General features: G+C 41.9%; 1 protein-coding gene across 1 annotated transcript in view; it reads right to left on the bottom strand.

Annotated features, from left to right (window-relative positions):
- LOC130355729 (zona pellucida-like domain-containing protein 1) overlaps window positions 1-2,187 on the bottom strand; it is a 206,197-nt gene extending 204,010 nt beyond the window's left edge. Inside the window, exon 1 of the mRNA XM_056556279.1 lies at window positions 1,853-2,187. The gene's annotated coding sequence lies outside the window, so the exon portion shown is untranslated. The remainder of the gene's footprint in view (window positions 1-1,852) is intronic.
- Window positions 2,188-24,867: the final 22,680 nt, after the last annotated feature.

Below are 24,867 nucleotides of genomic sequence, written 5' to 3'. Positions count from 1 at the left end.
ATTTATTTTCTTCTTTCAGTAGGGTATTAGGATAGTTCCATTGAAAAGAAATTGCAGATATGCCAAATTCTAATTTATTCATCCCAGTCTGTCAATTTCCCTTTGTTAAAAAGGTAATTACAAGAACAGACAGACTGGACCACAGACTGAATGACCTCCTCCCTTCTCATTTCAAAGGATATGTGGCCCATCCATATGCTAATTAAAAAGAACATTTAATTAAAGGGAATTGTTCTAATTTACTAAGTGTAATGCGGTTTTACTTTTGCCTAAAACTAATAAAAATGTAATTAATCCCTTCTAGACATCTAATGGAATCAGCCGCTGTCCCCACATAATTTAACTTCTCTTTACAGGTAATTAAAGTTAGACAGGAACAAAAAAGGTGTTGAATGGACCAGTTTACTGAAGCGCAGGTATAGATGAGAGACTGTTAAATGCAGTGACATGATTCATAAATATTATTGGTTCCTTTAATGAATGTTCTATCGTCCCTTTCTACAGGAATCAACACCGTATAAATCACAGATGAATGCGTAGCAGATGGCATCTATGGCTGCATGTTAAAGAGGGAAACTTTGTAGCAAAGACTGCCTTGCCAGTTCTAAAAAGGAATCATATGTACAAATTGTATAGTAACATCCAAATAATCTGTGGTTACAGATTTCTGATTTCTGACAAATGACCTAACTTAAGTGATGCTAAAAATATATCAGTTTACCTAAATACTTCCAACATCTTTTTATGTAGTTGTCTCTTTAAAGTTCACCATGCTGCTGATCAGTTTTTTTTAAATTAGTTTGTATACTATAGAACAACCTTCAAAATAGCTATCTATCTATCGTTTAAATGCACACACACACATATATATATATATATATATATATATATATATAGTGACTAGCTTCTCACATCAATAATGCACTATATCCCAACAATACATTGTGCAATATAGCGACTGAGTATATTCAGGCTATTTCCCGTATTTCCACATTTATTTAGCAGTATTTAATAGCAAGAGAGACAATTTTTTTAAGTTCCACTAAATAAGCGTATCCATGCAGAAAGAGGATCAAAGATAGTCACTAGCTGGTTATGTTTGGACCACTAAATTAAATGGGACCCCAGATGGGATGTTGACATGTCGTGCTGCAATTTTGTACATTTTTAGGGGGAACGTGTCAAAATGTCAGCAGCGGAAACTGTGTTGCGCAAGACTCTGTCCCCAAAGTCTCTTACTGAACTGAATTTAGACACAGTCCAGTTCAGTAGACCAGCAGGTGGTAACTAAGTATTTTGTCCATAATACGAACACTAAAATGCAGCAATAATATAATCTTCAGAAACCTGACAAAATCTTTGGAGCATCTTACATTATTTTCCCATTTAAATAACTATCCCAACTGATACACAGGAAATAACTAAAGTCAAAGACATTATTTTATAGGACTTTTACTAGTAACTTTTAAAGCTCAATACAAAAAAGAAAACTAATACGGAAAACAAAATATTAAACCAGCAATTAAAAAAATTTTACATTTTTCACACAAAATTTTTTTTGGGGGAAAACAAGTATAATTGTGACAATTCTTGTAATTTCCCAGTGCACCTTCAACAATTGTTCATAAAGTAGAACCCTTTCTTAAATGCAACTCAAATCTGTTTATGGTATCATGAATTCCTATATTTTGAGTAACATCGATAAGATAGGCATCTATGACCGGGTAAATTTTGAGAATATGTTACAAGATGTTGTGTAATGAAATTGATTAATAAAGTAATTTGAATGTGACATGGGTAAACAAACTAAAAGTCCAATCTCTGTTATCTAGATAAGGAATTGGGAACTCACCCAAATACCCCTTTGTAGTCCAGTCAGCTGTCCTCCATGTGTTCCTTTCTGCTGCATGTGATCAAGTGCCTTAGTGCGCTGGTCTACACAACATTTTTTCAGCGTGTATTCCAGCCCTCTAAACAGGCTAAAGAGATATTCATTTATTACCAAAGACCTCTTGTTGAAATAGACAAGGATTTAGATGGGAATATTGAATAGATCTCACATTCCTTTAACAGAAAATGTCTATAATATCCTGAAATCCGAGTGGTGCTTCTCATTTATTTCTTTTTTTTTAATGGAGAGTTGTGGGAGCGTTCTAGCTGAAAGTATTCAAGAGGCTCAGGGTGCAAAAGATCTGTCTAGTGAAATTATTCTGTCATCAGCTTTTTCAGGGTAAACTTTGGTGGAACAGGCTAGCTTGTGAGATAAGCAGTGCTTGCTAACCTGAAAACTTTTCAGTTGTCTATTGTTTATTGTGAGAATTGTCTAGCCTTTTCACTATTATGCTAGACCTCTACAAAAAAAACTGAAAGCAGCTACAATGCAAGTGGAGATGAAACAGTGATATGGATTGTCATCATCAAGATTTATGTCATCGCAATGGTAATTATCGCCAGGAGTTAGAACAGCAGATGAGCACAATTGTAAAGATCAAATGGTAATGGGAACTACTTCACTGCATCTCCTCTTGTATCTGAATTCTCGCTCTTCTCTCCTGCCATTTGAACATCATTATATTCATCGGTACAGACACGAACCTCTGACAACTTTGGCGCCACATCGTTTCATTCCTCTGTGATCAACTTGGTAAAAATTCATTTGCTTATAGGGAAATTTCCTTTTTTCATCCTTTCCTTCATATAACTCTGCAGTTGCTCATTTTGAATCACATATTGCTTAGCCTATATTTACAATGTAGAAAACAGAAATAAAACATAATCAATGGTGAAAACAATTAAACATAATTTATTTAAGAACTTGTAATCCTTTGTAGCAATGACAAAGCAATTCTAATTTTATGCTTGTTCAAATTGTGACGCATTCTCACATTGAAAGTCCTTTCAGAAGCTGGTGTTTCAGCACCAGGAACACTTGTCATCGTAAGAGAACCACAACATTACTGCAGACATAATGAAACATGACAGAGCACACATGGAAGTCAGTAGGCTTCCATCGGAACATTACTTTTAATGAGCAATATGTGGTCTTCCCATTTATAATAGTCATGGCTCTGAGTTATTGTCAGCATAGGATTTCTCTCAATTAAATAAATCCTTAGAGGACCCCCAGGGGTTGTCTCATTGAGCTTATAGGCAACCTGTCACTAGTTATATGCAGACCAAACCACAGGCAGCATGAAACATTGAAAGGCTCCTTTATCCTAAAAAATCTATGCCATTTTTAAGTATTCATAGTTGTTACTTTGGCTAGGAATGAAACTTTAAGCCACTATGGCAGTCTATGGGCCCTGATTGTTGGATATCATTAGAGATTCGCCAAATTTTGAAAATTTGATTCGGCCGATTCGCCAAATTTTTCCAATAAATTCAGTTAGATCCAATTTGCGGCAAATCTATATAGAAAAAGGCTATTTCTGGACTAAAGAGAGCCTCAATAGGGGTGTAGAACACTTTGCTGTGTTCAAACACGCATATGGAGTGTGCTGGGGTAGTGAAATAATACCGTTATTCAGTATGACATGCAGATTACAGGCATCGCTTTTAGAATCACTGCCGCAGAGCGGCACAATGACAGAGCCTGAAGGTGGTATCAGTATGAGGAGACCATATAGTGTCTAAATGATACAGCATGGATGTGTTGGCAGCATGAGGAGACAATATAGTGGCTGAATGACACAGCTTGGATGTGGCTGAAGCATGAGGAGACCATATAGTGGCTAAATGACACAGCGTGGAGGTGTTGGCAACATGAGGAGACCCTATAGTTGCTGAATGACACAGCCTAGAGCTGGCAGCAGCATGAGTAGACACTAGGGCTTCACAAAAGATTAATTTTGAAATTTAAATTGAAGATTTATGGTAGCTAGTGCTACCATACAATTTTTTAGGCCCAGGCCCAGCAGCATCAGTAATCCATATATTGGCTGAGTGACACAGCCTGGAGGTGGCTGAAGAATAATGAGACCATATAGTGGCTGAATGAAGCAGCCTGGCGTACGCTGAAGCATGAGGAGTCCATGTAGTGTCTGAATGGCACAGCGTGGAGTTGGCAGAAGCATGAGGAGACCATTGAAATATAAGATTTTTAAATAGAAATTTTAACTCCCAAGTTTAAGTGCCCTGGGCCCCGGCGTCTGGTATAAAAAAACAAATTTAACAAGGAGTCACATGTAACATGGCGGCACAATGACAGAGCCTGGAGATGGCATCAGAATGAGGAGACCATATAGTGGCTGAATGACTGCCTGGAGTTTGTGGCAGCAGGAGGAGACCATATAGTGGATGAATTGCACAGCCGGGAGGTGGCTGAAGCATGGGGAGACCATTGAAATTTAAGATTTTGAAATTTAAATTTAAGATTTTGAAATTTAAATTTAGATTTTTGAAATTTTAATTTTAACTCCCAAGTTTTAGTGCCCTGGGCCCCGGCGTGTGGGTACACAGGACCAAATTTAACAAGGAGTCACATGTCACATGGCAGCACAATGAGAGAGCCCTGTGGTGGCAGCAGCAGCACGAGGGCCATGCACACTGAGGGTTGAATTTGAGGAACCCACCGACTGTTGACTGGGGTGTTGGATGTCACTTGGGATGAAGTGGATGACGGATCAATCAAGGCTGCTGGGTTGCTGATCGAGACACGACTGCTAGCTGACAATGGGAGCTCAGACCTCTTGCTGCGACTCACCTCTGGCTGCCACACGTCCCAACTCTGCTGCGACCTCTGCCTGCACCTGATGAATTAAGGCCTCTGCCACTTCTCTGTGCACGTCCTGGCACTACTCTGCCTGACATACTTATTGCGTATATGAGGGGAGTACAATAGGCTTCACTATGCTTAAAACAGTATTTGTCTAGAACCGCAGCAGGTGTATATTATTGGCTGTCCTTTCACAGTATATAGACCCTTGATAGGTTAACAGGGACAAAAGAGTACACTGCTTAGATGTAGGTATGTGGTATGCACTTATGAGGGCAGATAAATGCGCTACTGAACGCTTAAAAAATTAGTTGAGTAAAACACCAGCAGGTGATTACTTTTGGCTGTCCTTTCACAGTATGTAGGCCCTTGACAGATTAACAGGCACAAAATAGTACACCACATAGATGTAGGTATATGGTATGCACTTATGAGGGCAGAAAAATGTGCTGCTGTATGCTTAAAAAAACGTATTTTAGTAAAACACCAGCTGGTGAATACTTTTGCCTGGACTTTCACAGTATCTAGGCCCTTGACAGATTAACAGGTACAAAATAGCACACTACTTAGATGTACATATGTGGTATGCACTTGTGAGGGCAGAAAAATGCGGTACAGTATGCTTAAAAAAACTTATATTTGCACAACACCAGCAGTACACAACAGTGCTCCAGCACAAAAAAGCTGTGTACTAAACACAAAATTGCACTCTGTCAAAGACTATTAGGATGGTCTGCTGGGTATTATTTCGTCTACAGACTAGTATAACCAGTAGATGATTTTTTTGCAGAACAAAGACACAGAATTGTGCTGAAAATGTATTCCTGCCTCCTCTGCTAAGGTTTAAGAAGTTGAGGCAGCTTGTTGAAATGTATGAGGCAACACACAGCTATCTACCCCTCTCTGTAATACAGTACAATGCTGAAGAAAGTGACTGGGAGGTTAATGGCTGCAGTAAAAATCCTTTTCAGTGAAAAAAAAAAACACTGCTCTCTGTCCACCAGAATGCTGATGTGACTATGATGTGAAACCCTGCTTGAATGAGCTTTTCTGTGTAAGACACACACAGGGCTGTCCGTCCTATCTCTATGCAGTGTAATGAATGATATGACGAGCCACAAAATGGCTGCCGAATAAATAGGGCTGTGACATCACACGGGTGATTGACTGCTGATAGGCTGGATCCTGCATGTGATTCAGGGTCACTCCGCCTACTTCCCTTCCCGCCTTGCCTTCCCAGCGTTATACTGACATGTGGATCCACCATTTTAGATTCCCTGGAGCCTAGACCTCAGTAAATGGAGTTTAATGAAGCGATTTGCTTGATAGAATTGCGGCGATATTCGCATTTGTTGCAAATCGAATATTTCATGAAATTCGTAACAAATTCGGGTTCGTCAGCTTTGCTCATATCTAGATGTCATCCTATTTGCATGTAACCCCTGGGATTATTATTTTATTAACCTGCATTACCTGAAGTGTCCTGTAGACCAACAAATGAACTGTACAGTTACTAAAGCTGTAAGGTTTTGTTCACATGTTCTGATGAGAGGCAACAAACTGAGAGGAAGCAGAGAAAAGAAGGATCTGCCCCCAAGAGTGCTGCAGCAGCTGAGAGAGACTTGCTGACAAGTTGGAGAGATCCAGAACTGATTCCACTACAGCCTCTGTGAGCAGTAAGAGACACTGCAGCTGGAATGACCTGATTACTGTTGGAGTAAGGGCAAGCCTAAAGCCCTTGTTCCCTGTCTCACAACAAAGAACTCTGTACACACAGAGTAAAGGCCTTGAGGTCCAGTTGTCTGGAGACAGTTGACTCTGCAGAGCAGGACTTGTATGGCCTCCATCTCTTCCATGTGTACCAACAGCGTTTAGGGCGAAGATCAGGGTGGGCTGGAGGTGTACTTGTGAGTGGGTAAGGAGAACCAATATTCACATTGTCTTTTTTGACTCTGTGTTATACTCTTTTACACAGTGTTATGTTATGCAATTCCTTCATGTACCCCAGCACCCAGGAAGTGGAGGCTCAGGATCAGCCTGCCAAGCGCAGAGAGGTAACAAAGCCCTGTTATGCACAGATATGTAAAACTCAACCTGTGTGTGTGTGTATTTTCTAGCATAACCTCCAAATGGCTGAAGATATTTTAAAGAGGCGTAGTACACGTTACTTATATGAAAAATAAAAATATAATAGAGTTAAATTTACCCACCTTCATTTGCAATGGTGGAGATTTTAGTGTATGGGACTTTCGGCACATCGCCTGATCGTGTTACTTATGGGCTGCAGAGATGGCCTAGGACTTAAAAAAAAAAAAAACCTGCCCACTGTCTGGTAGGCAGATGCAGAGAATAGTTAGTGGGGGGACAGTATCTGAGGTCCGGATATTAAATGTCATGATATCTTGAAATCATATTACAAAGTTAAGGAGAAGGGGAGGCAGTGCAAAATGGAGGGTCTAGCTCCGGAGCCGAATTGATAGCTTAGACTGTCCAATACTACTCAATAATGTCATCCATGCTGCTAATTATTTTATGGATTTCCTAGAAAACATTAGTAAAATAGCATCCTATGCAGATTGTGTGTGAGAAGTGTATGGGACCAAATTTAGAGCCTAAGCTACATTAACTATGGTGCTGTGTTCAGGAAAACTTTTTAAGATGGAGCCTACAGAGGGGGAAGAGGATGAAAAAAAAAAGATAGTTGCCTCTATCTCAAAAATACATATCTATAAGTTATATTTATCAAAACATTGTGCTAATCCTCACACACACACACGAAAAAGTTATTTTAAAAAGTATTGTTGATTAAAATTAAATTAACAATGGAAGATGGTTTAGATTTGAAATCATTCTTGTATCTCCATTGTCAGTCATTGTCCACATGGGCAACCAATAGGCCAACCTAAAAAATACCTGACATTTTAAAGTAATGTCCCAACATGTCCAAAACTGCAGGAAATTGAGTATCAAATAATGAAGAAATCTACTTATAAGACTTATTTTTGACAGGAAACTGCTCCTTGAGGACTATGTAAGTATTCCCTAAATCGGTCTCTCAGTCAAAAGACAGCATTGCTAGATCTTGAAGTCACAGTGTCTAGTCCAGCCAGTTTGCTTTCATTCTCATCATATTCAAGTCACATAGGCTCCTGGATTAACACAAATTTATCTCTTATCCAGATTGCAGAAGTCAGTGATTGGCTGAGCAGGTAGTCACTGCCGAGGCCAGTTCATCTTGGAAGTTGGGGGGCCACAGCTCTGTGCAGGAAGAGTCAGCCCCATTTTGAAGATCACTGGGATTCTCCCCAATCAGACTCTTATTCCCGTATCCTTTTGATGGGAAACACATTTTTTATTTATTTATTTTTTAAAGCTGGATAACCTCTTTAAGATCAGTCCACGGCTAGAAGGTGAAGAGGAGGACAGCGCGATCTAAAGTAAGAACGAAGCAGGCATCCTGGCAATTCTAGTAGCTGTACCCCAGCTCTCCTATCAGCAAACAGCTACCACTCTGCCGTGCCAGCCTGCAGGATCGCGATCTTCAGTTTCAATTCTATCTCGGTTGGTGAGCGGTGCCGTGCATCAATCTGTTGAACTGTTTATAATATCACAGACTCATTGATCTGCAGGACATTTAATATCACAGACTATATAACCAGCGACACCTTCCAGCATTGTTCATATATGTTTTATAGTACATGTATATTTATTTAAATTATTTAGTTGGTACCAATTTATCACAGAGTTATAATATTCTTTTTACTATTTCATCTACATTGTATCCCTGAAACCCCTACATCGGACGCATGGGCCCTGCTAAGATGTTAGTTGGTCAGTTTTAACAGTAAATGTATATTAAATATTTGAATTTTAACTAGCCATATCGCCTACTAATTTGATATTTTACCTCTCAATTTTACACTTGTACTCATACCTAGAAGGTCTGCATCCATTGCTATTTTTATTAGTGTTTTATATTTCCTGACCCGTTTAATTTGTTCTGACATACAGTTAACCTGTTCATCCCCTGCATCTCCTGGTTTTGTCTGCTGTATACTTATCCTCATATCTAGTCTTGTTTATATCATATCTGCCATTTACCTTGATTCCGGTTTCTGAACTGTATGTTATTCTGCTATCTCCTGCCTTGTTTGTATTTATATATTAGACTGGAAGATTTCTCAATTTATCACTTGCAAAACGAAGTATGTGGTTTATGTGGTCCTGTGTCCTTGTGGGTCTTTTTATATTGGCAAGACAATCTGTTGCTTGCACACAAGGATACAGGAGCACATACGCTCAATTAGAACCGGTCATGGCTGTCCACGTTTGTCCATGTCAGGAGTGTTCATGCCGGTAAGCCAGATGTGTTGGTTTTCTCAGGATCGGAGACTATTCGAGTACGAAAGGACGGTGGTGATCGTCATAAGATACTACTGCAGAGAGAATCAGCCTGGATCTTAAGTCCCCCGGGACTTAATGACAAAAATGATATGATTGTATTTTTGTAAGCTTCATATTACCACTGTTGTTGTTATGCTGCATGTGCTGCTTTGTTCTTGTTTTTAATTTTTGGTTGCGCCGCCGCCACATCACAACCAGTGAGCTGGAAGAAGCGTGATCGTGCCTGTTTGTCTTTTGCACCTTTTCTGCTTAATAAAGTAGATCGTGGATCAGAGTGAGTAGCCGCCCGATCTATTCTTACTGCTTAGATCTACTTGTTCACTCTGCCGCTGGGACCGAGCACCACTCTATCGGATTATATACAAGCAGCGGTAGCAGTGCATTGAAGGGGGTTGCATGTGTATTGACATGTGGTAGTGCCAACTTTATTCCTCTTTCGTTGTATTGATATATTTGTTTGTTGGTTATTGTATTCACGTTATGTTCCTGACTTGTTCCCCCACTTTGTACAGTTCTGTTTGCTTTGCTGACTTCTACGCCCATGCACTTTAGCGCAAGGAAGGGACCGGCTCCAAGTTGTCGATCCATCATTTAGGACAGATGGGCAAAATGGCACAATGGAAATGTCCGTCCTAGATGGTCTGTTCCATCATGTCCCTAGGAGGTAGAAGCAGTGTCGACCCTAGCAGTGGGGGAGCTGGTGGCGGTAGATGTGGTGGGAATACTGTAAGGCATCATAGTGGATATGCTGAGGGGGCAAGAAGCCCATGACTAGACATCAGAAGTTCATGTAGAGAGGAGAGGATGTAGTTTTTAACAGGACATGGCAACCAGGTGAGGCAGAGGTGACATGTTAAAGGGGTTCTCCACTGCCCTGCCTTCCGGAGCTCCGCTCGCAGCATCCGGAAGTTTATTACTCCGAACGCTGTGTGTCGGCTTCCGTGTTCGAGGCCGCCCCCTCGTGATGTCACGCCCGCCCCTAATGACATCACGCCCACACCCTCGTGATGTCATGCCCCCCCCTTCAGCAAAAGTCTGTGGGAAGGGGGCGCGACCGCTGGATAGGGGATAAGATGTATTAGGGCCAGAGTACCCCTTTCAGTCTATAACGCTCTTTTTCTTTCTTTTTTTTTTCTTTCTTTTTTGCACCAGTAACTTTGACATTATGGTTAATATACACGTACCATAATAACAGGTTAGAAAATGGCTTTGCAGCAGATAACTTGTTGCAGAGAGACTTAGGGAAGCACACTACATTTTTAGAAATATATAAAAAATACAAAGGGCTTTGTGCCGGTTGAAGGGTTCCAATTTACAAGTTTACACGCTCCTTAATCGTGTGCCTTATGGTCCTGAAGGAAAAACTCTACGACAATTTCCCACTTGTGTTTTGTGAAGGCTAGTGTTATGGCGCAGAAAGATTGTGCCATTTGTGTAATTTGCAATTCACTGACCATTGAAGACAGCTGAGTGAAGCGGCAATTGTTTGGATGAAAACATTAATTGCAGTCAAATGTACAGTAAGCGAACAGCTGAAGAAGACAATTTGCTTATTGTTCTGCAGCTACAACTGCAGAGAATATTTTGTGACTTTGTGCAAGCCACCAGATGCTGTCCAATGATTTCCTCATTAGAAACAGGTAATAGCCAGTTAGTTTTACAATGTATTAGAGAAAACTAAAATTTTGGTCTACTTTATGATCAGTTATTCTATGAAGTATAAACAGCTTTGTAAATGAGGTTTACGCAAACCAATGAAAAGGTAACAATAACATAGACTTAATGCCAGGTAGGTCTGCCAAGATGTTATTGGAGCAGGGAACTTCACCCAAAATCCATACACAAACCTGCATGTAGCAAAACAGCAGGAAAAAAGATTTGCCAGATAGACTTTTTTTAACTACTATGTACTTTATAATTTGCACTGAATGGCCCTCATTTACTATTCTAAACCCGACCTCTTTTGTCTGGTTTTTTTGTCGCATCTTTGTCTGCGCCATGTCGCAGACATCGTGCGCCAGTCTGCGACACCATGCAATATTTTTTCCCGATGGACCCGATGTGGATTCTCCCAAACCCGAAAAAGGGGCGTAACCCGACATTTCTGAGCTTTCCCACGTATTTATAAAGGTTTCCAACCCGAAATTGTTGTATTGTTGTGGATTTTTTCCCGACAGCTCAGAGGAGTTGGAAACCAAAACCAACAAAACCCACGTGCGACAAACAGGATGCGACATAATAATAAATACCAGGGGGAAAAAGCAGTTGGGTAAGAAAGCAACATAGACTTACAACCCGATTTTCTTAGTAAATGAGGGCCAATGTGTATTGTGTCAACCTAGTCTTATCAAGATCTCACATGATCCACCATGCTGATGCAAATGTTGAGAACCACAGTGTTTAATAAGAATAGGTGTATTTTTAATGATATCATTTTTAGCTGGTAGATCAGTAGCAAAGTCTTGCATACAGAATGCTTTTATAATGATGGGAAATTCATTATAAGGAAAAACATTACGTCTTCAGTCCCACAGCACAGGCCTCTATGCAGCCAGCACCCAGTTGTGATGAGGAACACTAACCTCCAAATAGCTGTATACAGATGGGTATTGTCTCCTCCCTGGGTAGTATTCTGGCTTGGCTAATTAAATCCCCAGTTATATTCTAAAGGAACCAAACATTGGCTTGAAGGAAGAGCCACCAGAGAGCTGGTTAATTCAGTTCTTATCAGGTATTTTTCATGCAAGGAAATCCTCAGTTAATTTGGTGTAATGAATAAGTAAGTAATGGAAAGATTTAATTGACACAATTTTCTGGTTTGCCCTTTAGGCTATGTTCACACGTCAGATTTCCGCACAGGGATTCCACAGCAGCAGGGTCCCATTGAATTCAATAAGATTCTGCTGCGCTGTGCACACAGCACATTTTCCTTGCCAGAAATTAGAAAATTCTGATTCTAGTTTCCTCCAAAAGAATGGACATTGCCATCTACGGAGACAGCCCGCAGTAATACGGATTTAGTCTATTAATAGTGACTCCTTAATTGAGGCTTTTTAACCAGTGCTAACCAGGCAAAATCAGTTGGCTTTAGTTACCATGCCATTCTTAATCCACATAGGATGGACAGTTGTACACTTAGAATGATCCTCCCATGTTAGCTTGTATCCTAAATATATACTTTCATAGCCATACATAATTAGAGCCTAATTTAAAAAAAAGACTGGCGCTTTATCCTTGGAACTTTAGTCAAGGTTGTGAAAACTTTTAGTTCTAAAATATACCAGATGGGCAACAAATAAATACATTTAAGAGTAATTAAATAACACTCTGTGATGTGTTGTCAATCCACTGAGAAAACTAGTTATTTAGAGGTTTTTATATGTATAGTATATATTACACATTAATGAACACAACATGATTCACCAGCAGAAAATTATTTCATCTAGCCAAGACTAATTTGTGTTCCTACATTAAAGAAAAATTAAAAAATGTACAGCGAGAATGTAAAGCAGCATAATGACTTATAGAGAACTTGTCAACAACAGAGATGTAACCTTAAATTCCTGAACCAAACGCTAAATCTGTAACAGGGCCCCTATCCCATTTTATAATTCTAGGCTTTTTATGTAGAAAAATTGCTTTTTTAGCTTTAGTTGACCTCTTTTAGAATAACAGTGTTACTGCAATGTTTGCCCTGGCCCTTGTTCTCCCCAGTATGGCAGATTGCCACCTTATTAAGGTAGAGGAGGCACCAAGATAAATCTTTCTAGTAAAACCTAGCTATACTAATGGTTTTCCTTCTCCTGGCACAGGGTCACCTGAATTAAAGGGGTACTCCGCCCCTAGACATCTTATCCCCTATCCAAAGGATAGGGGATAAGATGTCAGATTGCCGGGGTCCCGCCGCTGGGGACCCCCGCAATATAGCAAGCTGCACCCACCTGTAACTGCTTCCGGAAACACTGGAGGGACCCCGCTGATCTGACATCTTATCCCCTATCCTTTGGATAGGAGCTAAGATGTCTAGGGGTGGAGTACCCATTTAAGAAGCAGGCATTCCTCGGACTAAGTGCTAGCCAGCCTCAAGACATGTGCATAGAAAAAGTTGCCCAGTTGCCTATAGCAACCAATCAGATTGCGTCTTTCATTTTTAACAAGGCCTCTGCAAAAGGAAAGAAGCAATCTGATTGGTTGCTATGGGAACTGGGCAACTTTTCTTTTGCACAGGTTTTGATAAATCTCCCCCATTGTGTGCTGCGACCACCCTTATTCTTTTTTAAATGTGGAGTATGGGTGACAGAAAAGAGTTTTGCTTAACGTTAATAGAATAAATTCCTCACACAAATGTACGTGATAAGAAGAGAAGAAATTACATTTTTTGTAAATCAACTGGTGCCGAAAAGTTAAACAGATTTGTAAATTACTTCTATTAACCCCTTAAGGACTCAGCCCATTTTGGCCTTAAGGACAATTTAATTTTTACGTTTTCATTTTTTCCTCCTCGCCTTCTAAAAATCATAACTCTTTTATATTTTCATCCACAGACTAGTATGAGGGCTTGTTTTTTGCGCGACCAGTTGTCCTTTGTAATGCAATTTTGCTAATTTTGGAAGGTTTTGTTTTCACGCCGTACAATTTATGGTAAAAATGACATCTGTTCTTTATTCTGAGGGTCAATACGATTAAAATGATACCCATTATTATATACTTTTATATTATTGTTGCGCTTAAAAAAAATCACAAACTTTTTAACCAAATTAGTACGTTTATAATCCCTTTATTTTGATGACCTCTAACTTTTTTATTTTTCCGTATAAGTGGCGGTATGGGGGCTCATTTTTTGCGCCATGATCTGTACTTTTTTTTTATACCACATTTGCATATAAAAAACTTTTAATACATTTTTTATAATTTTTTTTTTAATAAAATGTATTAAAAAAGTAGGAATTTTGGACTTTTTTTATTTTTTTTCGTTCACGCCGTTCACCGTACGGGATCATTATTATTTTATTATAATAGTTCGGACATTTACGCACGCGGCGATACCAAATATGTCTATAAAAAATGTTTTTTACGCTTTTTGGGGGTAAAATAGGAAAAAACGGACGTTTTACTTTTTTATTGGGGGAGGGGATTTTTCACTTTTTTTTTACTTTTACTTTTACATTTTTTTACATTTTTTTTTACACTTGAATAGTCCCCATAGGGGACTATTCATAGCAATACCATGATTGCTAATACTGATCTGTTCTATGTATAGGACATAGAACAGATCAGTATTATCGGTCATCTCCTGCTCTGGTCTGCTCGATCACAGACCAGAGCAGGAGACACCGGGAGCCGCACGGAGGAAGGAGAGGGGACCTCCGTGCGGCGTTATGAATGATCGGATCCCCGCAGCAGCGCTGCGGGCGATCCGATCGTTCATTTAAATGGCGAACTGCCGCAGATGCCGGGATCTGTATTGATCCCGGCACCTGAGGGGTTAATGGCGGACGCCCGCGAGATCGCGGGCGTCGGCCATTGCCGGCGGGTCCCTGGCTGTGATCAGCAGCCGGGATCAGCCGCGCATGACACGGGCATCGCTCCGATGCCCGCGGTTATGCTTAGGACGTAAATGTACGTCCTGGTGCGTTAAGTACCACCTCACCAGGACGTACATTTACGTCCTGCGTCCTTAAGGGGTTAAAAATCTTAACCCCTCCAGTACTTATCACCTGCTGTTATGATCTACAGGTAGTTCTTTTTTTTTATTTTCCTTTCTGCCTGACCACAGTGCTCTCTGATGACACCTCCGTCCATTTTAGGAACTGTCCAGAGCAGAATAGGTTTTCTATGGAGATTTGCTCCTGCTCTGGACAGTTCCTAAAATGGACAGAGGTGTCAGCAGAGAGCACTGTGGTCAGACAGAAAGGAAATTCAAAAAGAAAATAACGTCTTGTGGATCATAACAGCAGCTTATAAGTACTAGAAAGATTAAGAATTTTTTTATAGAAGTAATTTACAAATCTATTTAACTTTCTGGCACCAGTTGATTTAAAAAATGTTTTCCAGCAGAGTACCCCTTTAAGAGTAAATATGTGTTTCTATCAGGAATCCAATCTGCTGCAATCTAGTCATAGGCTTTTCAAAATATATATATATATATATATATATATATATATTACCTCACATATATTATGCTGACAGTGACAATAAGAAGGTAGGTAGTTCTTCCATGTAATAGCCTCTGACAAAGTGCGTATACTTAACAGCAGATCCACTGGGAAGATCCTTCTTGATTAGATTCTACATTAACAACACAGAATACACACACCCTACATAACCCAGACCGAAAAGTATAAAGGGGGAACATGTCATAGTAAGTTACTTATAAATACATTTTATACTTACATTCCAGGTTGCCATAAGTCTAAGTTTCCACTTGTTTTTTTTTTCTTGTTTTTTTTCTGCCACTGCAGTTTTTCAGCCAAAGTCAGAAGTGGATCCATAAGGAAGGAGAAGTGTAAATCCTTCCTTTATATGTCCTATTCCTTTGAAAACACTTCTGGTTTTGGCTCAAAAACTGCAGTGGCAGATCTCCAAAAACTGCCAGAAAAAAAATCAAGTGGAAACTTAGCCTAAGTCATATTCCATTATAAACTTTGAGATACTGAAGTCATCTATCACCGATTGGGGGAACATTAGTGGATCTAGATATATCAAACCTGGGTGGTCTATCTGAGCATCAGGGACTTCACTGAATGTAACCACCAATAAGGCCTAAACACTTAGATTAAAACATATCCTTTACCGGATTATTTTAAAATGACAATTCAAATGGCCTACAAACAAACAAAAACAATAAAGAAGAATTGTTGCATAAAGTGGAAGGCACTGAACCAGGGAAGAGGAAACAAACAGGGGAAATTTGCCCGGTTCCTGTTACGCCTAGCGCTCCGGGTCCCCGCTCCTCCCCGGAGCGCTCACGGCGTCTTTCTCCCTGCAGCGCCCCGGTCAGTCCCGCTGACCGGGAGCGCTGCACTGTCTTGGCCGTTGGGGATGCGATTCGCACAGCGGGACGCGCCCGCTCGCGAATCGCATCCCAGGTCACTTACCCGTCCCGGTCCCCTGCTGTCATGTGCTGGCGCGCGCGGCTCCGCTCTCTAGGGCGCGCGCGCGCCAGCTCTCTGAGACTTAAAGGGCCAGTGCACCAATGATTGGTGCCTGGCCCAATTAGCTTAATTGGTTCCCACCTGTTCCCTGGCTATATCTAGTCTCCTCCCTTGCACTCCCTTGCCGGATCTTGTTGCCTTGTGCCAGTGAAAGCGTTTAGTGTTGTCCAAAGCCTGTGTACCTGAACTTCTGCTACCCATCCTGACTACGAACCTTGCCGCCTGCCCCCGACCTTCTGCTACGTCTGACCTTGCCTCTGCCTAGTCCTTCTGTCCCACGCCTTCTCAGCAGCCAGCGAGGTAGAGCCGTTGCTAGTGGATACGACCTGGTTGCTACTGCCGCAGCAAGACCATCCCGCTTTGCGGCGGGCTCTGGTGAAAACCAGTAGCCTCTTAGAACCGGTCCACTAGCACGGTCCACGCCAATCCCTCGCTGACACAGAGGATCCACTACCTGGAAGCCGAATCGTGACAGTAGATCCGGCCATGGATCCCGCTGAGGTGCCGCTGCCAAGTCTCGCTGACCTTACCACGGTGGTCGCTCAGCAATCGCAGCAGATTGCCCAACAAGGACAGCAGCTGTCGCAGTTGACCGCCACGTTACAGCAACTTCTGCCTCTGCTACAGCAGCAACCATCTCCTCCGCCAGCTCCTGCACCTCCTCCGCAGCGAGTGGCCGCTCCTAGCCTTCGCTTGTCCCTGCCGGACAAATTTGATGGGGACTCCAGACTCTGCCGTGGATTTTTGTCTCAGTGTTCCCTGCATATGGAGATGATGTCGGACTTGTTTCCTTCAGAACGGTCTAAGGTGGCGTTCGTAGTAAGCCTTCTCTCAGGAAAGGCCTTGTCTTGGGCCACACCGCTCTGGGACCGCAATGATCCTGCCACAGCCACAGTCCAGGCCTTCTTCACTGAACTCCGGAGTGTCTTCGAGGAGCCAGCCCGAGCTTCTTCTGCCGAGACTGCCCTGTTGAACCTGGTCCAGGGTAATTCTTCCGTTGGTGAGTATGCCGTACAATTCCGTACTCTTGCTTCAGAATTATCCTGGAATAACGAGGCTCTCTGCGCGACCTTTAAAAAAGGCCTATCCAGTCGCATCAAGGATGTGCTGGCCGCACGAGAGATTCCTGCCAATCTGCAAGAACTCATCCATCTAGCTACCCGCATTGACATGCGTTTTTCTGAGCGACACCAAGAGCTCCGCCAGGAAAAAGACTTAGATCTCTGGGCACCTCTTCCACAGTATCCGTTGCAATCTACGCCTGGGCCTCCCGCCGAGGAGGCCATGCAAGTGGATAAGTCTCGCCTGACCCAGGAAGAGAGGAATCGCCGTAGGGAAGAAAATCTCTGTCTTTACTGTGCCAGTACCGAGCATTTCTTGGTGGATTGCCCTATCCGTCCTCCACGCCTGGGAAACGCACGCACGCACCCAGCTCACGTGGGTGTGGCGTCTCTTGGTTCCAAGTCTGCTCATCCACGTCTCACGGTACCCGTGCGGATTTCTTCTTCAGCCAACTCCTCCCTCTCAGCCGTGGCCTGCTTGGACTCCGGTGCCTCTGGAAATTTTATTTTGGAGTCGTTTGTTAATAAATTCAGCATCCCGGTGACCCGTCTCGTCAAGCCGCTCTACATTTCCGCGGTCAACGGAGCCAGATTGGACTGCACCGTGCGTTACCGCACAGAGCCCCTCCTCATGTCTATTGGACCCCACCTTGAGAGGATTGAGTTCTTCATTCTCCCCAACTGTACCTCTGAGGTCCTCCTCGGTCTGCCTTGGCTCCGGCTTCATTCCCCCACCATTGATTGGACCACCGGGGAGATCAGGAACTGGGACTCTGCCTGCCACAGGAAGTGCCTCTCCCCCCCTCCCAGTCCCGTCAGGCAAGCCTCTGTGCCTCCCCATGGTCCCCGTCCTGGTGTCACACTGCTCCGTGCCAGGCCTCGCCCTCTGCCCTCCCTCCCCATTCCCACTCCTGCTGTACTGCCTGCCGTTGAGGAAACCCTCCATTCTTTCCAGGTGTCCTCATCCCAGGGGAGGCAGTTACCGGACAAAGAGAAGGGGAGACCTAAGGGGGGGGGTACTGTTACGCCTAGCGCTCCGGGTCCCCGCTCCTCCCCGGAGCGCTCACGGCGTCTTTCTCCCTGCAGCGCCCCGGTCAGTCCCGCTGACCGGGAGCGCTGCACTGTCTTGGCCGTTGGGGATGCGATTCGCACAGCGGGACGCGCCCGCTCACGAATCGCATCCCAGGTCACTTACCCGTCCCGGTCCCCTGCTGTCATGTGCTGGCGCGCGCGGCTCCGCTCTCTAGGGCGCGCGCGCGCCAGCTCTCTGAGACTTAAAGGGCCAGTGCACCAATGATTGGTGCCTGGCCCAATTAGCTTAATTGGTTCCCACCTGTTCCCTGGCTATATCTAGTCTCCTCCCTTGCACTCCCTTGCCGGATCTTGTTGCCTTGTGCCAGTGAAAGCGTTTAGTGTTGTCCAAAGCCTGTGTACCTGAACTTCTGCTACCCATCCTGACTACGAACCTTGCCGCCTGCCCCCGACCTTCTGCTACGTCTGACCTTGCCTCTGCCTAGTCCTTCTGTCCCACGCCTTCTCAGCAGCCAGCGAGGTAGAGCCGTTGCTAGTGGATACGACCTGGTTGCTACTGCCGCAGCAAGACCATCCCGCTTTGCGGCGGGCTCTGGTGAAAACCAGTAGCCTCTTAGAACCGGTCCACTAGCACGGTCCACGCCAATCCCTCGCTGACACAGAGGATCCACTACCTGGAAGCCGAATCGTGACAGTTCCTATCGTATGCCCCCTCACAGCTCTCCCTGCTTTTTGGGGTACCAATCTCCTTAACAGGATGGCCGCAACAAACATGGGGATTGTCCTTTCCTCACCTAAAATTTGGAATAAAGAGAAAAAAATCTCCAGAGATATCAATGCCACACAGGTTGAAAGTAATATATGAGTGGATTCTAAGTGTAGAACCAAAATGCATGATGGCTCAAAATGCCATGAACTTTTTGAGATCCATTAAGCATTTCACCTGATAATTGTCAACCACCTCAAAGTGTAAGTGTCATTTGTAAAAACTTTTGAGATACATATAGTCCAGTCATGTCATAATTTTAGATTGCAGAAGCTCTCTTAACACCCCATATGCATTTGTTAGTTATAGCCGGGTGAAGCAGATGGTAGTGTGTTTTACTCCCTGGCCAATAGTGTTGGGCGCGAACATTCGCATTTCAAATTTTTATCGCAAACTCGCGAATTTATGAATATTGCGAATATATTTGCTATATGTTCAAAATTACAAGTATTCACTTTTTTCCGGATATGCGCATATGCGCATATTGGCATATGCTAATATTCGCATATTCCTTCTTTTCACTTGTGGGCCAATTAGAATGATGCAAATACACTTGTCCGAGTCTATTGATTACAAGAGACAGTCTCTATAGACTATGATAAAGCTTATATCCATCAGGCAGTCGCCTGGGAAGTGAAGCACCTGGCTAAAACTAACAATCGCAGCAGATCTCAAGATTGAGACTGAGACCCATTGTGAGCTAAACTTTTCTGGGAGACATGTCAAAAGTTTTTATAAAATGACATGTTTTTAAGGAAGACTGTATGTTCCAATGAAGTGTGTCTTCTCAGTTTACTTGTTTTGTATTGTGCTTTGTGCTATGGGACATTTTCTAACTTATGTTTGTTATATGTGTTACATTACTAATACTTTAAAGGGTTTATCCAGGAATAGGAAAACAGCTAAAAACTGTTCCATGTCTGTCCAAGGTTGTGTGTGCTATTACAACTTTACTCCATTCTTTTCAAAGGAACTGAGCTGCAGGGCCACACCCAACCTGGAGACAGATGGGGAGTGTTTTTTAAAAGAAATCTGATTTTAAAAGAACTCTGTTTTTCTATTTCTGGATAACCCCTTTAACTCCGTAATGATGAAGGACGTATATTTACGTCCTCCGCCGGCTCCCGCGATGTGCCGCGGGGTCACGCGGTGACCCCGCAACATATCGGGTCGGTCCCAGCGGCCATCAGCAGTCGGGACTCGAGGCTAATACAGGACATCACCGATCGCGGTGATGCCCTGTATTAACCCTTCAGACATGACAATCAAAGCTGACCACTGCGTCTGAAGTGAAAGTGAAAGTATCCTGGCAGCTCAGTCGGGCTGTTCGGGACCGCCGCGGTGAGATCGCAGCTTCCCGAACAGCTTACAGGACAGCGGGAGGGACCTCGGTGTCCGATCGGCGAATGACTGCAAAGTGCCTGAGATCCAGGCAGGAGCAGTCAAGCGCCGATAACACTGATCACAGGCGTGTTAATACAAGCCAGTGAACTGTGTAAAAGATCAGTGTATGTAATGTTATAGGCCCCTATGGGAGCTATAACATTGCAAAAAAAAAGTGTTAATAAAGATCATTTAACCCTTTCCCTAATAAAAGTTTGAATCACCCCCCTTTTCCCATTAAAAAAATAAAACAGTGTAAATAAAAATAAAAATAAACATATGTGGTACCACCGCATGCGTAAATGTCCGAACTATAAAAATATATCATTTATTAAACTGCACGGTCAATGGCGTACACGTAAAAAAAATTCCAAAGTCCAAAAAAGCGTATTTTTGGTCACTTTTTATACCATTAAAAAATGAATAAAAAGTGATCAAAAATTCATATGAAAACAAAAATGGTACCGATAAAAACTTCAGACCACGGTGCAAAAAATGAGCCCTCATACCGCCCTGTATGTGGAAAAATAAAAAAGTTATAGGGGTCAAAAGAGGACATTTTTAAACGCATACATTTTCCTGCATGTAGTTATTGATAAGTACGACAAAATTAAACCTGTATAAGTAGGCTATCATTTTAACCATATGGACCTATTTACCGAAATATGCACTGCGTAGAAACGGAAGCCCCCAAAAGTAGCAAAATGGTGTTTTTTCTTCGATTTTGTCGCACAAAATTACTAATGTCACTGCAAAGTAGAATTGGTGATGCAAAAAATAAGCCAAAATATGGATTTTTAGGTGGAAAATTGAAAGGGTTATGATTTTTAAAAGGTAAGGAGGAAAAAACGAAAATGCAAAAACTGAAAAACCCTGCGTCCTTAAGGAGTTAAATATATGTTATTAAAATAGTTTTGTAGGCTATAGAATGTACTGAACAATCAGTTGTGCCCATAATTAATTAAACAAAAAGTGGCAAAAAATAAATATTCTTTATATCCTATGAGTAATAATCATTTTATATGGCCCAGCACAATAATATATGAAAGTCAAACTGCCTGTTCTCTATGGGGGACATTTATCAAACCATTTAGTAGGTTTTTGTTTGCTTAAAATTGTCGCAAAAAAGTCGCATGTGCGGCTACTCTATTTTTTCTGCGACTTTTTGATTGTGCAGTGCCCTAAGCACAAAAAAAAAAAACTTGCTTACCAAAGCAAAAATTTATTTTTGACTTGCAGTGGTTAGAGATTAATCAGGTGCGAAAGTCGCAAAAGAAGTCGCATCACATGAAAAACCTACTAAATTTACTCCAGCTCAGACACGGAGCAGAAAAAAACAACAAACAAAGTAAAAAAATAAAAAATAATAAATTGCTTACGTGAAAGAAATGTATCAACAGGCTGAAACAAGTTGACAAATAAGTTGCACATAAGCAAAAAAATTGTAAGTAAAAAATAACAAAAAAAATGAATACATAAGCACACACTGATAAATGTCCCCCTATGTCTGCCAAAGTGACCCTGACTTTGCTAACCACAATGACCTTTTACTATGCCAACCATGCTGCTGTTTCTTTATGTCAGTCACAGTGCCCCTCACAGTGCCCCTCACAATGCCCTTTCATTATATGGACCAGCCTTGCAATACAATCCCGTCAATAAGCCTATTAGCCAGTAGAAGTGCTGCACATATGGGTTAGCACAGAGGAAGAGAGCGCCCTGGCAACTTCTGTGAACAGTATGGTTGGCATGACTAAGCATTCCTGGCAGAACACACACTGCACTGAGTTACTGTGCTCTGTGTACAAATGTCTGTGTTCATTTATCAAGAAAGTTTATTAAGAAGTCTGTGTATGAAATGCGTTTTTTGAGTCAGCAAATACAGTATCACTGAGATTGTGTACCCCTGACAAAGTGCATTCCGCTTACACGTACCACACTGCTAGAACCTTTGACTAACACGGAGTTCAAATTTAGCTGATGCCCACTGCCCACATCCAAACCATTAAGGTATGTCACACTATGGAATTGCAAGGCAGAATATGGTTGGGAACGTCCACCAGGTATACCACGTGGATTACACCTTACTGAACAATCTCATTCACTTGGGATTTCCATTGCTGTATGCATTCACCGGAGGTTTCGGATGCTTAATTTTTGAAAGGAAGATTGAACATGTTTAAATTGCTGCAGACATGAGCTCCAATTCCGGATAATTTGTGCTCCATTTATTCTGGTTATGATTATTATGATCCATAGAAGAATTCAGTGAGGAAATTCCTCTTGCAGAATTTCCTCAGTGTAAACACATGTGACACACAAACAGATTGTCAAGGGGTTTTTAAAATAAAAGCTGCGCTTATAGTTTAAATATACATTTTAAAGGGAGCCTGGCATTTATTTGATGTTGCTTGAATCACAGGCGGCATGAAATAAGCACAAGCTCCTTCATTATAGTTCTCCATGATTCACTCTAAAGTGTTTCTGAAAAATCATGGCTAAAAAAAGGAGAAGAATAAAAAGTAATGGAAACCTGTTTCTGGCTTCTCCTCACCCTGTTGGTCAACATAAAGATGACTTGACTATAAGAAGATTGCTAAGATCCTGCAACTAAGCTGCAACACTATGGGCAAGACCACAGAGCGATTTCACAGGACAGGTTCAACTCTGGACAGGCCTCGCCATGGTCGATCAAAAGAGTTCAGTGCACGTGCTCAGCGTCATATCCAAGGATTGCCTTTAGGAACAAGATGTATAAAGTGCTTACAGCTTTGTTGCAGAGGTTTAAGGAGTGGGTGGTCAGTGCTCAGACCATACACTGCAAACTGCTTAAAATTGATCTGCATGGCTCTTGTCCCAGATGTAGGCCTCTTCAAAAGATGAAGCACAAGAAAGCCTGCAAACAGTTTGCTGAAGACAAGCTGACTAAGGACATGGATTACTAGAAGCATATCTTGTGATCTGAGGATAAAAAGATAAACTTATTTGTTCAGATGGCTTTAACCCCTTAAGGACCCAGCCATTTTACACCTCAGGACCCGGCCATTTTTTGCAATTCTGACCACTGTCACTTTAAACATTAATAACTCTGGAATGCTTTTAGTTATCATTCTGATTCCGAGATTGTTTTTTCGTGACATATTCTTCTTTAACATAGTGGTAAAATTTTGTGGTAACTTGCATCCTTTCTTGGTGAAAAATCCCAAAATTTTATGAAAAATTTGAAAATTTAGCATTTTTCTAACTTTGAAGCTCTCTGCTTGTAAGGAAAATGGATATTCCAAATAAAAAAAAAATTTATTCACATATACAATATGTCTACTTTATGTTTGCATCATAAAATTTACGTGTTTTTACTTTTGGAAGACACCAGAGGGCTTCAAAGTTCAGCAGCAATTTTCCAATTTTTCACAAAATTTCCAAACTCACAATTTTTCATGGACCAGTTCAGGTTTGAAGTGGATTTGAAGGGTCTTCATATTAGAAATACCCCACAAATGACCCCATTATAAAAACTGCACCCCCCAAAGTATTCAAAATGACATTCAGTCCGTGTTCTAACCCTTTAGGTGTTTCACAGGAATAACAGCAAAGTGAAGGAGAAAATTCACAATCTCCATTTTTTACACTCGCATGTTCTTGTAGACCCAATTTTTGAATTTTTACAAGGGGAAAAAGGAGAAAATGTATACTTATATTTGTAGCCCAATTTCTCTCGAGTAAGGAAATACCTCATATGTCTATGTAAAGTGTTCGGCGGGCGCAGTAGAGGGCTCAGAAGCGAAGGAGCGACAAGGGGATTTTGGAGAGTACGTTTTTTTGAAATGGTTTTTGGGAGGCATGTTGCATTTAGGAAGCCCCTATGGTGTCAGAACAGCAAAAATCCCCCACATGGCATACCATTTTGGAAACTAGACCCCTTGAGGTACGTAACAAGGAATAAAGTGAGCCTTAATACCCCACAGGGGTTTCACGACTTTTGCATATGTAAAAAAATAAAAATAAAATTTCACTAAAATGTGTGTTTCCCCCAAAATTTCACATTTTTGCAAGGGTTAATAGCAGAAAATACCCCCCAAACATTGTAACCCCATCTCTTCTGAGTATGAAGGTACCCCATAAGTTGACCTGAGGTGTACTATGGGTGAACTACAATGCTCAGAAGAGAAGGAGTCATATTTGGCTTTTTGAGAACAAATTTTGCTCGGGGGCATGTCGCATTTAGGAAGCCCCTATGGTGCCAGGACAGCAAAAAAAAAACACATGGCATACCATTTTGGAAACTAGACCCCTTGTGGAACGTAACAAGAAATAAAGTGAGCCTTAATACCCCACAGGGGTTTCACGACT

Source organism: Hyla sarda, chromosome 2, assembly GCF_029499605.1.
Source record: "Hyla sarda isolate aHylSar1 chromosome 2, aHylSar1.hap1, whole genome shotgun sequence".
Taxonomy (NCBI): domain Eukaryota; kingdom Metazoa; phylum Chordata; class Amphibia; order Anura; family Hylidae; genus Hyla; species Hyla sarda.
This window is presented reverse-complemented; position numbering and strand designations above follow the sequence as displayed.